Genomic DNA, 13,560 nt, shown 5'->3' with positions numbered 1-13,560 from the left:
ATGATGACTGGCGACATGCACAAGTGGAACAATTTCAGAAATAAATTAATCATTTTTGCTTGTTCTTGTTTTATAAAAGCATGCTAACCTGTCATTAAATAATTTGTTGCCAGATACAATATTATAATGTGGGCAAACAAGCCAATAGGGCGAATCATACGACGCGCCGGTAATCACGCGGACCATTTTATCTTGCAAAGTTTGCTGTATAAGAACGTTAGACACCGTTGAGTTGCTCCAGAGAAGGGGACAATAGCTTAGAAGGGAATAAAAAATGCATAATACTAAGTAATCTTAGAGTTGATAAGTGAGCTATGCCTGCTACGCGAACTAATTCCGATGATTCTGGAAAGTGTTGAAGATAGATGATTAACATTGAAATCTCATGTCATCGTACTGCTGAACTTTACCCGTAATTATTTCAAGGTGTCCACGCAATCGATCACTGTGCCACTGAAGCACATAGAGGGGCGGTAAATTATTCGGTTTCTTTGAAGGTGAATGAGTATGGCTTTGTTTATCTTTAGGGAATTGTGGCCAGTGATGAGAGCGCACGGTTTGCGGTAAGTATTGTACATCGTTGCAAGAGAAGAATAGCCTGTTTTTATCTGCATGTATATATAATGTATTTTGAGTGGGTATCGGTGCTAGGAACATTATATATATATATATATATATATATATATATATATATATATATATATATATATATATATATATATATATATATTCTAGAGGAGTGCCCCAACAAGCTAACCTGAGGAAGTCCGTTCTAACTTCCCGGAATGTGTGAACAGTATGAACAGTAATGTTTAATGCGCAAGTATAGAGGCTGCGAACCCAGATATTGATATATTAAAAACGGTATTGACAGTGATCTATTCGCAGATCTATTGACGTCGGTGCCTACCCAGTCCCTCGTGTACAGTGACGCTTGTCGGCGTGGCAGAGATTCGTTGAAGAGAGGCACGTATGTACACATTGCCACATACGGCAGCAGCCAAATTTCGTCGGATGGTCGGTTTCAAGCCCTGTCACCCAAGCACAGCCGCCCTACGGTAGCCATTATATTGACACGTGTACTTATCTTTATCAAGCGACCACGTTTCGCCGCTTAACAACGGTAATCGCACAGCGAGGGACGCGCCTGCATGTATCCGACGTTTCTGGAAAGTTATCGATGCTTCTACCCGGCTGTCTGTTGTCGCCGAACCTTGTGTTATCTGATTTCATCGCGTAACGCGAATGGTGTAGAACTTTGTGGAAGGCACGCGGGTCCCAGCGGTTAATCTGGAACATTCGACGACTGATTTATAAAAGCCGGCGCGCTTGACCCGCTGATCAGATTTACGACGATCGCCGACTGTGTTCGCCGCTCTCGTTGTGCTTTAAGTGTAGCCTGTTTTGTGGGCACAGGTTCGCCCAATAAAAGCTAGTTTTTGCCTTTCACAGTTTTGCTACTGTGTTCTTTGACGTCACGACCACGTGACATCTGGTGGAGGTGCGGGGTGATACAGGGGCTACTCCAAGTTGTTGTTGGAGCTCCTCACGCAGGGCGTCGGCAATCGAAGCCACTTGAGGCTGCGATGGTGGGAACAGCTTTTGTAGCTCCTCCCGCATGACCGCTCGGATAGTCTCGCGCAGGTCGTCGGTGGCCAGTGATTGAACTCGGGCGTAGTTTGTCGAGTTTGTGCGGCGGTCGAATTGCCGGTTTCGCATCTCGAGTGTCTTCTCGATGCTGGTGGCCTCGCGAAGAAACTCGTCGACGGTCTTCGGTGGGCTTCGTACCATTCCGGCAAAAAGTTCCTCCTTCACACCATGCATCAGCAGGCGGACTTTCTTCTCCTCGGGCATTTCAGGGTCGGCGTGGCGGAAGAGACGGCTCATTTCTTCCGTGTAGATCGCGGTCGTCTCATTAGGTAGCTGCACCCGTGTTTCTAATAGCGCTTGGGCTCGTTCTCGGCGTACGACGCTTGCGAATGTCTGCAGGAAGCCGCTTCGGAAAAGTTCCCAGGTCGTTAAGGTGGCTTCTCGGTTCTCAAACCACGTCCTGGCCGCGTCTTCCAAAGCGAAGAAGACATATCGCAGCTTGTCGTGGCTGTTCCAGTTGTTAAAGGTAGCGACTCTCTCGTACGTCTCAAGCCAGCATTCCGGGTCCTCGAAAGTTGAACCGCGGAACGTCGGAGGCTCCCTGGGCTGCTGCAGCACGACGGGTGACGCTGGGGCTGTCATTGGGGTGGACTTGGTGGCCATCTTCCTAGTCGTCTCAGGCAAAAGTCCGTGCTCCGGAGGCAGTCCTTGCAGCCTGCGGCTACCTCGCTGGTTCTTGGCGACGTTGGTGTCTTCCGAGTGAGGGCTTGGGTCGCGGCTTTGTGGGGGCGTCCGGTACATGAACGCAAAGCACCTCCACCAGATGTCACGTGGTCGTGACATCAAAGAACACAGTAGCAAAACTGTGAAAGGCAAAAACTAGCTTTTATTGGGCGAACCTGTGCCCACAAAACAGGCTACACTTAAAGCACAACGAGAGCGGCGAACACAGTCGGCGATCGTCGTAAATCTGATCAGCGGGTCAAGCGCGTCGGCTTTTATAAATCAGTCGTCGAATGACCTACGCTGCCGTCGCACGCCGTCAAGGTCCCCCTCCGCGACCGCGCCAGGGCCCTGTCACGCCGCAGTTCCGTCGTCCGCCGCCGCCAGCGCCAGCACGACCACCCGTCGCCCAGCGCACCTACGCGAGGAAGACGGACATTTGGCGCGCTCCTGACCACCGCCCGCTCTGCTACCACTGCAGAGAAGCGGGGCACATCTACCGCCGATGCCAATACCGGGAGATGGGACTCCGAGGGTTCGCCGTTAACGCGCCGCGACCACAGATTGGCGAAAGACCTCGCGATATCGCCGACTACCTCGCCGCTACTCAGTGGAGCTCTCGACGACCGTCGCGTTCGCCATCACCAGGCCGCTACCTGTCGCCGCAGCGCCGACCATACACTGGCCCAGCCCGGGGCCGGTCAGCGAGCCCATATCCGGAAAACTAAAGGCAGCAACCGATGGAGGTGCGGTTGCTGTTCGTCGAACTGACGAAGATCCTCCGCCGCCGACGAAGATACCGACGAAACTACCTCGACGACATAACGACACGCCGCCGTCCCGACGAAATCAGAAAGCCAAGACTACACCGATGAAAGACGACTTGACGACGCGACGTTCCAACTTCAGTTCAACACGACGCAGCCGTGATCCGACGCCAAGACCTAACTGTAACGCAAGACAGAGAACCACCGACCTCGACGTGCTTCTCGACGGCCACGCAGTCACCGCCTTAGTAGACGCAGGAGCCGATTACTCCGTCATGAGTGGACCCATCGCCGCCCAGTTGAGGAAAATTAAGACTGCATGGGAAGGCCCTAAAATTCGGACCGCTGGAGGACACCTGATTACGCCGACCGGGATCTGCACGGCAAGAATTACCGTTCATGACCGGACTTACCCTGCCACCTTCGTTGTCCTCCAACAGTGTTCACGAGACGTCATTCTCGGCATGGACTTCCTGAATCAACATGGCGCAGTCATCGACCTGAAGTCGAAATCGATAACGCTGTCACAAGATCAAGCGATACAGCCGGAGAGCTGTTGTAGTCACCACGCCTTGAGTGTGCTCGAAGATCAAGTGAGCCTCCCGCCGCGCTCCAGCATTATTAATTCCGTCGGCACTGAAACACCCGCTGACGTAGAAGGCGTCATCGAGGGCGACCAACATCTACTGCTCGACCGTGAAATTTGCGTCGCAAGAGGGATCGCTCGACTCCACGGAGGGCAAGTGGAAGTTATGCTAACCAACTTCAGCCAAGAGTTCAAGCACATCAACAAGGGCACGAAAATCGCATATATCGAGGAAATTGTGGAAACCAGCAATGCTTTTGTCCTCTCGGATTCAGCCGCATCTACCCCGACGAGCATTGTCCCCGAACCAGATTTCGACGTGAATCCAAGTCTTCCTATGAGTAAGCAGCAACAGATCAGAAGTCTTCTCCGACGATACAAAGACTGCTTTTCGACGTCATCGAGGATTCGACAAGCACCAGTTGCAAAGCATCGCATAACAACCGAAGAGAGCGCTCGACCACTCCGCCAGAGCCCTTACCGAGTTTCGACGCGAGAACGTGAAGCTATTAGGCAACAAGTCGTCGAAATGCTGCGCGACATCATCCGGCCGTCGAAAAGCCCGTGGGCCTCTCCTGTAGTCCTGGTAAAGAAAAAGGACGGAACCCTACGCTTCTGCGTCGATTATCGTCGACTGAACAAGATCACGAAGAAGGATGTGTACCCCCTTCCACGGATAGATGACGCATTGGATCGGCTCTGCAACGCTAAATACTTCTCGTCGATGGACCTCAAGTCTGGCTACTGGCAAATAGAAGTCGACGAGAGAGATCGCGAAAAGACTGCCTTCATCACGCCAGACGGCCTCTACGAGTTCAAGGTCATGCCATTCGGACTGTGCTCGGCGCCTGCAACGTTTCAGCGCGTCATGGACACGGTGTTAGCCGGACTGAAGTGGCAGACGTGCCTTGTTTACCTGGATGACGTCGTTGTCTTCGCCGGAAATTTCGACGATCACCTTAGGCGGCTTGCGACAGTGTTAGAAGCCATCAAGTCATCAGGGCTCACTCTGAAGCCGGAAAAGTGCCGTTTCGCTTACGATGAGCTTTTGTTCCTAGGCCACGTGATCAGCAAATCAGGAGTACGCCCCGACCCACAGAAAACAGCTGCCATCGCAAAGTTCCCGCAGCCAACCAACAAGAAGGCAGTGCGCAGATTCCTTGGCAGGTGTGCCTACTATAGGCGCTTTGTCAAGGACTTTTCACGCATCGCGGAGCCGCTAACACATCTAACCAAATGTGATACCGCGTTCAAGTGGGAAACGCCGCAGGCCAAGGCATTTCAAGAACTCAAACGACGCATGCAGTCGCCGCCGGTACTTGCACACTTCGACGAGGACGCCGATACGGAAATCCACACTGACGCCAGTAGCCTAGACCTCGGTGCCGTCCTAGTCCAGAGGAAAGAAGGACTTGAAAAGGTGATATCGTACGCTAGCCGGTCGCTGTCAAAAGCGGAAAGCAACTATTCTACGACTGAAAAGGAATGCCTCGCCATCATTTGGGCTACAGCTAAATTCCGTCCTTACCTCTATGGCAGGCCATTCAAAGTCGTCAGTGACCATCACGCATTGTGTTGGCTAGCTAACTTAAAGGACCCTTCAGGACGGCTGGCGCGGTGGAGCCTCAGACTACAAGAATATGACGTCACGGTAATATACAAGTCCGGAGGAAAACACTCCGACGCCGACTGCTTATCGCGCGCCCCCATTGATCCCCCACCGCAAGACGACGAGGACGACGACGCCTTCCTTGGTATAATCAGCGCGGAAGACTTCGCTAAACAGGAACGAGCCGACCCGGAGCTAAAAGGTCTCGTCGAGTATTTGGAAGGGAACGCCGACGTTGTCCCTACGGCATTTAAGCGCGGGTTGTCTTCGTTCACGCTACAAAACAACCTGCTCGTGAAGAAGAACTTCTCACCAGTCCGCGCCAGCTACCTTCTTGTTGTACCGTCAGCGCTGCGTCCAGAAATACTGCACGCCCTACACGACGATCCAACCGCTGGGCACCTCGGATTCTCCCGGACGCTGTCGAGAATACAGGAAAGGTATTATTGGCCGCGTCTGACCGCCGACGTCGCCCGTTACGTCAAGACATGCCGAGACTGTCAACGACGCAAGACACCACCGACAAGGCCAGCAGGATTACTACAGCCGATCGAACCTCCTCGCCGACCATTCCAGCAGATTGGGATGGATTTGTTGGGGCCGTTTCCGATATCAACATGCGGGAATAAGTGGATCGTCGTGGCAACGGACTATCTCACCGGTTTTGCGGAAACTAAAGCTCTACCAAAAGGCAGCGCAGCCAAAGTGGCGAAATTTTTCGTCGAGAACATCCTGCTGCGACATGGTGCCCCAGAAGTCCTCATCACCGACAGAGGAACGGCTTTTACAGCAGAACTCACCCAAGCCATGCTGCAGTACAGCCAGACAAGCCACAGGAGGACAACTGCCTACCATCCGCAGACGAATGGTCTCACGGAGCGCCTGAACAAGACCCTCGCCGACATGCTAGCAATGTACGTCGACGTCGAACACAAGACGTGGGACGCGGTCCTGCCGTACGTAACCTTTGCGTACAACACGGCGGTGCAAGAAACAACACAGATCACGCCGTTTAAGCTGGTTTACGGCAGGAACCCGACGACGACGCTTGACGCCATGCTGCCGCACGTAACTGACGAAGAGAATGTTGACGTCGCTAGCTATCTCCAGCGCGCCGAAGAAGCCCGACAGCTCGCCCGCCTGCGAATCAAGAGCCAGCAGAGGACCGACAGCCGACACTACAACCTGCGACGACGCTTCGTCGAGTACCAGCCTGGCGACCGTGTTTGGGTCTGGACCCCGATACGCCGACGAGGACTCAGTGAGAAACTACTCCGACGCTATTTCGGACCCTACAAGGTCATCCGACGTATTGGTGCTCTGGACTATGAGGTCGTGCCAGACGGCATTTCGCATTCACAGCGGCGCCGCGCACGATCTGAAGTAGTCCACGTAGTGCGCCTTAAACCCTTTTACGGACGCTGACGAACTTCGTCATTTTTGTTCTTTTCCTTGCTACGAGTGCTTTTGTTTATTACCTTCGTTTGTTTGCAGCATCGTGTCAATGCTTTTTAAGAGGGGGTATTGAAACGTGTACTTATCTTTATCAAACGACCACGTTTCGCCGCTTAACAACTGTAATCGCACAGCGAGGGACGCGCCTGCATGTATCCGACGTTTCTGGAAAGTTATCGATGCTTCTACCCGGCTCTCTGTTGTCGCCGAACCTTGTGTTATCTGATTTCATCGCGTAACGCGAATGGTGTAGAACTTTGTGGAAGGCACGCGGGTCCCAGCGGTTAATCTGGAACATTCGACGACTGATTCATAAAAGCCGACGCGCTTGACCCGCTGATCAGATTTACGACGATCGCCGACTGTGTTCGCCGCTCTCGTTGTGCTTTAAGTGTAGCCTGTTTTGTGGGCACAGGTTCGCCCAATAAAAGCTAGTTTTTGCCTTTCACAGTTTTGCTACTGTGTTCTTTGACGTCACGACCACGTGATAATATAACCGATTACTCAATAACCCCGGTGGGCGGGAAAATTGATAGACACATGCAAACACAGACAGACAGACAGATAGATAGATAGATAGATAGATAGATAGATAGATAGATAGATAGATAGATAGATAGATAGATAGATAGATAGATAGATAGATAGATAGATAGATAGATAGATAGAGTTTGACGTAGTAGTTCTGCGGAAACGCATAAGATGGAGAGAAGTAATGAATAAATGGAAAATAAGACATCCACCCGTTCGTAGCGATTGCTGGTTTCCTTTGTAGCAATCGCTACGAACGGGTGGATGTCTTATTTTCCCTTTATTCATAGATAGATAGATAGATAGATAGATAGATAGATAGATAGATAGATAGATAGATAGATAGATAGATAGATAGATAGATAGATAGATAGATAGATAGATAGATAGCCCCACACAAATGCATAAAGTGCCCCAAAAATGCGAGTGCTTTAAAACTGAAAGATAACTTCGGCAGCTTGTGAGTTGGCGGACGTGTTGCTAACAGTGTGAGGATGTTAAATAGGTAGCACTAATTGCACATGTGAAAACACCGGTATAAGAACACTGTAAAGATTGCTGCCCCGCTAGTACTTGCACTAAGGAGCAACAGCATTCTCTTATACGCTTTCTGCATAGGGATGATGTGAAAGCTGTTGAAATTCACCGCAAAATAAAGGTGCAATACGGTGATGCATATGTGCCACAACAGCAATACCACGACCGAACTCAGCAGTCGCAAACGGTGGGACGTCTGTTGCCGATGAGCCTCATCCGGGTCAGACGCATCACGTTGTAACTCCGGAAAACATTGAAGCCGTCGTGATGGAAAGTCACCGAGTGAGACAAGATGATATTGCCGCAGCTGTAAACATCAGTCATGGTTCAGCATATATCAAACTGTGCAGGATGTGCTTGGATTTCGCAAGGTGTTTGCAAGCTAGGTGCCCCCCGGCAGCTGACTCATGAATTGAATCAGCGATTTCTTGATGCCTGTGAATAACTTCTGCGACGCGTTAAACAAGAAGGTGATATCTTTCTTGAAACAATTGTCAGCGGGGGCGAAACCACACTGCGCTATCTCCAACTATAAACGAAGTGAGCGAGTAAGGAATGACGCCGCGCTTTATCACCTTTGGGTGAAGGAAGTTCTGAACGCAGCCATCAGCAGTGAAGGTTATGCTGACCCTCTTTTGGGACGAAAAAGGCGTCACTTTGGAGCCCCACCCATTGGAACCCTATTGCGAAATCCAGTATCCGGTATCCGGATTATGGGCCCAGTGTCGCGCGCTGGATGCTGGGACGCTGTGCAGGTGCGGCATACTGCTGCAAAAAGCAGCTATAGAACGTAAAATACGCGGTGGCTGGCTACTATACGCATTTCTTTAAATACAGAAAACAACAGAGAGGGCTCTAGTGCAATAAAAAATGATTAAACGTGTCTCGACTAGAATTCGATCGTCTCACCTCCAGATCCCAAGCCCGGTACTTTACCACTGCGAAACGCCAGCACATCAAAATGTATAGATAATTTGCTTTGTCAAGAATCAGGCGCTGTTTTAGTTTCACAGACATGTCTCGTGCAGACATGGTAGATGCGCTATCGCCCCGCAACTAGATCTTACGTCTGTATAAGAAAGAAAACATTATTTTCCACATTCAGTAGTATGATCCGAAGTGCCACAACACCGATTTTCTTTTGCGATTGGTATTTTAACTTCAAAAAAAGTCCTAAATGAACCGCCTACCCGGGATGCTGTATGGGTTCTTGCTGCCGTATTTGATAGCCGTTCCTGGTTCTTCGCTCAAGACATATGCAAGGTTGCCTCAGTTCTATGATGCGTTTCAATCGACACGTTTGTCTAGTCACATGTTTTCGTGGGAAATGTGTAGGGTAGTGCTGGCAGTCTTCGGCGACAGCACAGATACGTATGTTTATAACGCGTCACATCGGCGCTCATCGCTTTTTGTACTGACACTGCAGACACGAAAAAATGGTTCATTTAAGAATACCGATGCAAAACCTGCAACGTGGAGTGATTTATGCTTGTTAGACTTGATTCCTGAGCCCTGACAGGCCGATAGTGTGTAGACGCACTTGGCGGATACGCTAGGCCTAAGCTTCGGTAGAAGGCACCGATCTCGGCGCGGGTACCTGGCGAATGCTAAAATGTCAGTATTTGTGTCTCTGAACCTTTCATGTATTATTTTTGGGGCATACTAGGAAAGGTGGAAGCGCACGAATCGCCTCAGTTTTATTATCGGTGCAATAATATCAATCAGCGGTAGGCTTCGAACTCGGGGTCAGTTCGAATGCGTCTAAACGATTTCTCTGTTTCGTGCCGACTCTACAAAACTGCGACAACGGCGACAACACGCAGCGATCGGTTATGTACAAATTACTAAAAAATGACGCGACCTTTGCGTTTTCGTGGTTTCGTTCAAGATTGTAGCTATCGGCCCAGTCATCGGAGAAAATGCAAAAAACGAAAGTGATCTTCATTGTCAAATAGGCATGCATAAACAGGGCAGCTCACGCACCTTTATTCCAAGCTGTGTCACGAAATAGACATTCGTCCTCCCAAGAATAGTGTTATTTAGGACAAGAGGTTATTATCAAGCGATGAAATTGTATAAAGCATTTAATGTAAGTTTCGATGTAATATCTGGTAGCTCTATGTATCTGTGTTTTTGCCTTTCTTTGTTGACAGGAAGCAAAGTGTGAGTGAGAAACATGTCACTGAAGTTATGTATACAGGGGCCCTATAACGTCAAACTATTCCAATATGTTTCTATTCCAATCTCCTGACGTCAAATTTGCGTAACCACCGACGCAAGCACCGGGCGGTCACCCGCAGGGTTGTCTGAACAGACCAATCAAACGCTCTCCTCGTTCATAGGAGGTCACTTTTGTTTGCTTGAAAAACGAATAACATTGCCTACACTGAGCGGCTTGCGTATTTAATTGGCTGACAAGAGGCGAGGAGAAAGCTCAAGTGGAGAGGGATTCAGTTGGGCCGAGCCAGTGCACTGAAAATCGATAACCGGATGAAGAGGGTGGTGCCGACTTCTGCGATTGGTCGGCTTTCCCTTACTTAGCTTGTGGTGGCTGGTCGAAAATCACGGCGGCATGCAACGGAAGCTTAAGAATGACGCTAAAACTGACCCTCAGCAAAGAAGAGTTGGCAGAATGAGGTGGTAAACGTGCCGAAAGGGCTCAAAAACGTTACACGGCCCCGCAAGAAGTTTCATTATGCGCAGATACACCCATGCTCTCAGGCAGGTGCGAGTAGCCAGCCTCTCAACGATCGGCGGCAGCCATCTTTTATTCCTTTCGGAACGGGGCCAGCCTGCGGTTATTCCTAAGAAAATTTAGTTTTGTTCGGCATATTAATGCATCTTTATCGCGTACACGCCACTTTGACGCGGTGAGCTTGTGCGGTTTTGTGACGTCGCGTGACCAGCAGGTGAAGTGGGAGCAGCCCGAAAACTTTTTACCAATAGCCGAGGGCTAATGGCGAAAAGGGGTCGAATCAGAAATAACTGTTTTTCTTTTTTTTTTGTCAAATCATGCATAATCAGGGTGTACACATCATATCAGATGGGGAGGTATCGCGTTTTTCGTGACGTCGCGTGACAGACACGTGAAGTGGGCGTGGTCGAAAAAAATTTTTGACCAATCGTGGAGGGCTGATAGCAGAATTGGAATAGAAAAGTTTGGAATAGTTTTACGTTATAGCGCCCCAGCTATAATGTATGTGCGCATATGGTATGCTGCCTCCCTGCAGAAACAGGGATTGTGGACACGCCAAGCTGTTGAAGGACAGCTATTTAGCTACAGTCCCTCCATCTGTAAATGTACAGGATGGCAAATAAACAATTTCATTTCATTTCAATATTCAGCAGCGCCTATCCTCCTTGCGTACTGGAGCCATGGCGCGACACAGTCGCAACCAGCGCAGATTGCAGTGCGAGCCAGCGGACCGCAGCGAGAACCAAAGCGTGTACAGCACAAACCAGTGCGCCCCAGCGTCTTGGCAGTGAAACCAGCGTCTCGCCCAGTGCGACCCAGCTCTTCTCGAGCGTTCTCACTTGTGTTCCCGCGACTCCTAGCGTCCATAGTGTAATCTGGTGTCAAAAAACGCGCTGGTTTCACACTGGACGGCACTGGAAGACGCTGGTTCTTGCAATAGGGGAGGGACCACTATCATTAGTGCCTGATACTCCAACCTAAAAAATTCCTTTGGCCTGCATTCAAATCAACGCGATGTGCATTGCTGTGTACAAGCGTTCTCTTGCAACATGACGAGGCACAGCTCCATGCAGCTTGTGCAACTATTGCAACAATATCGCAACAATATACTCGTCATACTCAACAGATCTTGCTCCGAGTGGCTTTCGATGTTTCGCATTGTAAAAGAAACCCTAGGCAGCAACAAGTTTCCTTCTCATGAAGAGGTACGCCACGCGGCTCGCGAGAGATTCTGCACACTCCATAACAAATCATTTTCAACGGAATCCAGGCACTTTTTTAGCCCTCGCAAACGGGCACTGAGCGTGGGGGAGATTATGTCAAAAAAAGTAATACTGCAGTAGGCCACGTGCGTTTAGGGTTATTATTTGACTCACCCTCGTACATAGGTAGACAGATAGCTATCGTTCAAAGTTCCCACCGAATGCTTACCGCATTAAAACGGGCAGATTCCACGGATAGCTTAAGAAGAATGTTGGGCTTATTGATCTTCTTGCTTTCCCTGTGACATATTTTCCAACAAGAAATGTTATTAACACAAAAAAGGAAGGCTGCAGGACAGAGCGCTAGTGGCCGACTTTGGGAATCTTACGTCATGCGAAACATATTTTGAGTAGCTGGCTATTCTTTGTGAAACAAGCAGTTTTGTTTGTGACCCGCGCCCTGTGGGACAACAGCAGCAAGACGACGATCATATATTGGCAATGGCGTGAAAAGTACTTCCGCCGTTCGGCACAAATTTAAACAATCCCCGTTATTGCGTTTTACATAAGTACTGCCAGCGCGCAAGCAAGAGAAACGCAGATTGTGACGTCCTTTCCAAATAATTGTTATAAAATCGAACGTGTACCTATATGTATATCATGTGATCGTATTAAAACGATGATGACATCTGTACTCCGTTGTAGAAACGTTAAAGTATGTTTAATCTGGGCCGCTTATGAAAGCGGTACAATATCCCACAGCTTGTAGGTGCTGCTATCTGCTGCAATGAAGGCGGGCGGTCTAGCATAGTGTCTGACAGCGCTATCTGCTGGGAAGGAAGAGCGAGACGCGCTAGCACGTGACCGGAGGCGCCAAACGTGTCATTGAGCTAGTGGGCTTTGGCATGAAAGAGGCACGCGTGTGAGTGTGGCCTAATTGCTAAGAGGGAAAAGAAGTTCCGCTTTCGCCCTAAAGGTGAAAGACTGAAAGTGATATCAATATGTCAGGCTGTAAAAAAAATTAATGTTTGCAGTTTTATGAACCTTATAAACTGTAGTACTCAAATTAACAAACACGCTGTCACGCGCGGACAGGCAAATATGAACAGCTCCAATTCGATGAGCGCGGAAACTTGTGGTTATAGCGCGCAGAGCATGGCAATGTGTTGCCTATATTTCTGCTGAAATACCGTTCTCTCTATACCACGCGCGGGACGTATGGCAGTGACACTTTCTTGATATTGCAGCGCATGTAATAGCGTTCGCACGCAGGAAAAAGCACTATTGTTTCGTATACCTATTTTGCTATATATCCTTGTTCTCGTGAACTGGGTGCAGTTCCACGCACGTATGAGTTGAAAAGTTTTATTGGGCGCTTGGCAATTCGTAACAAAATTTCACTGCGCATAAAAAGCACTCCTTTATATAAGCGTTAGCTGGCCCTTTTCTTGCGCGTTTGGTCGGCTATAACGGGTCATGGCTCCACCGGCTTGAATGACGGCCTCCACTTTTTCTGGCAGAGACCCGTCGAGAGCCTGTATGAAGGCTGTGCCACCTTGAAGACGTTTCCACTGTTCTTGGATAGCTTCGCACAGTTCATCAGCGGTCGCCAAGTCCAAGGAGGGCCTAGGAAGGTTAGCCTTCATACGTGCCTAAACGCGCTCAATCATATTCATGACCGCACCCTTCGCACACCACTCAAGGCACATTACCCTTCGTTCATCTAAAAGACCTGCCCCGACCTTTGCTGTATGCACGGCAGACAAGTCCTGTTGGAATATAAAGCACCCATCCGGCCGTGGATGATTCAGTGCATATAGGGCCATGTCGTGCTCCAGCAACGTGCAACGCGCAGCACTCGTAAA

Source organism: Dermacentor variabilis, chromosome 11, assembly GCF_050947875.1.
Source record: "Dermacentor variabilis isolate Ectoservices chromosome 11, ASM5094787v1, whole genome shotgun sequence".
NCBI classification, from domain to species: domain Eukaryota; kingdom Metazoa; phylum Arthropoda; class Arachnida; order Ixodida; family Ixodidae; genus Dermacentor; species Dermacentor variabilis.
Note: the sequence above shows the minus strand (reverse complement) of the source record.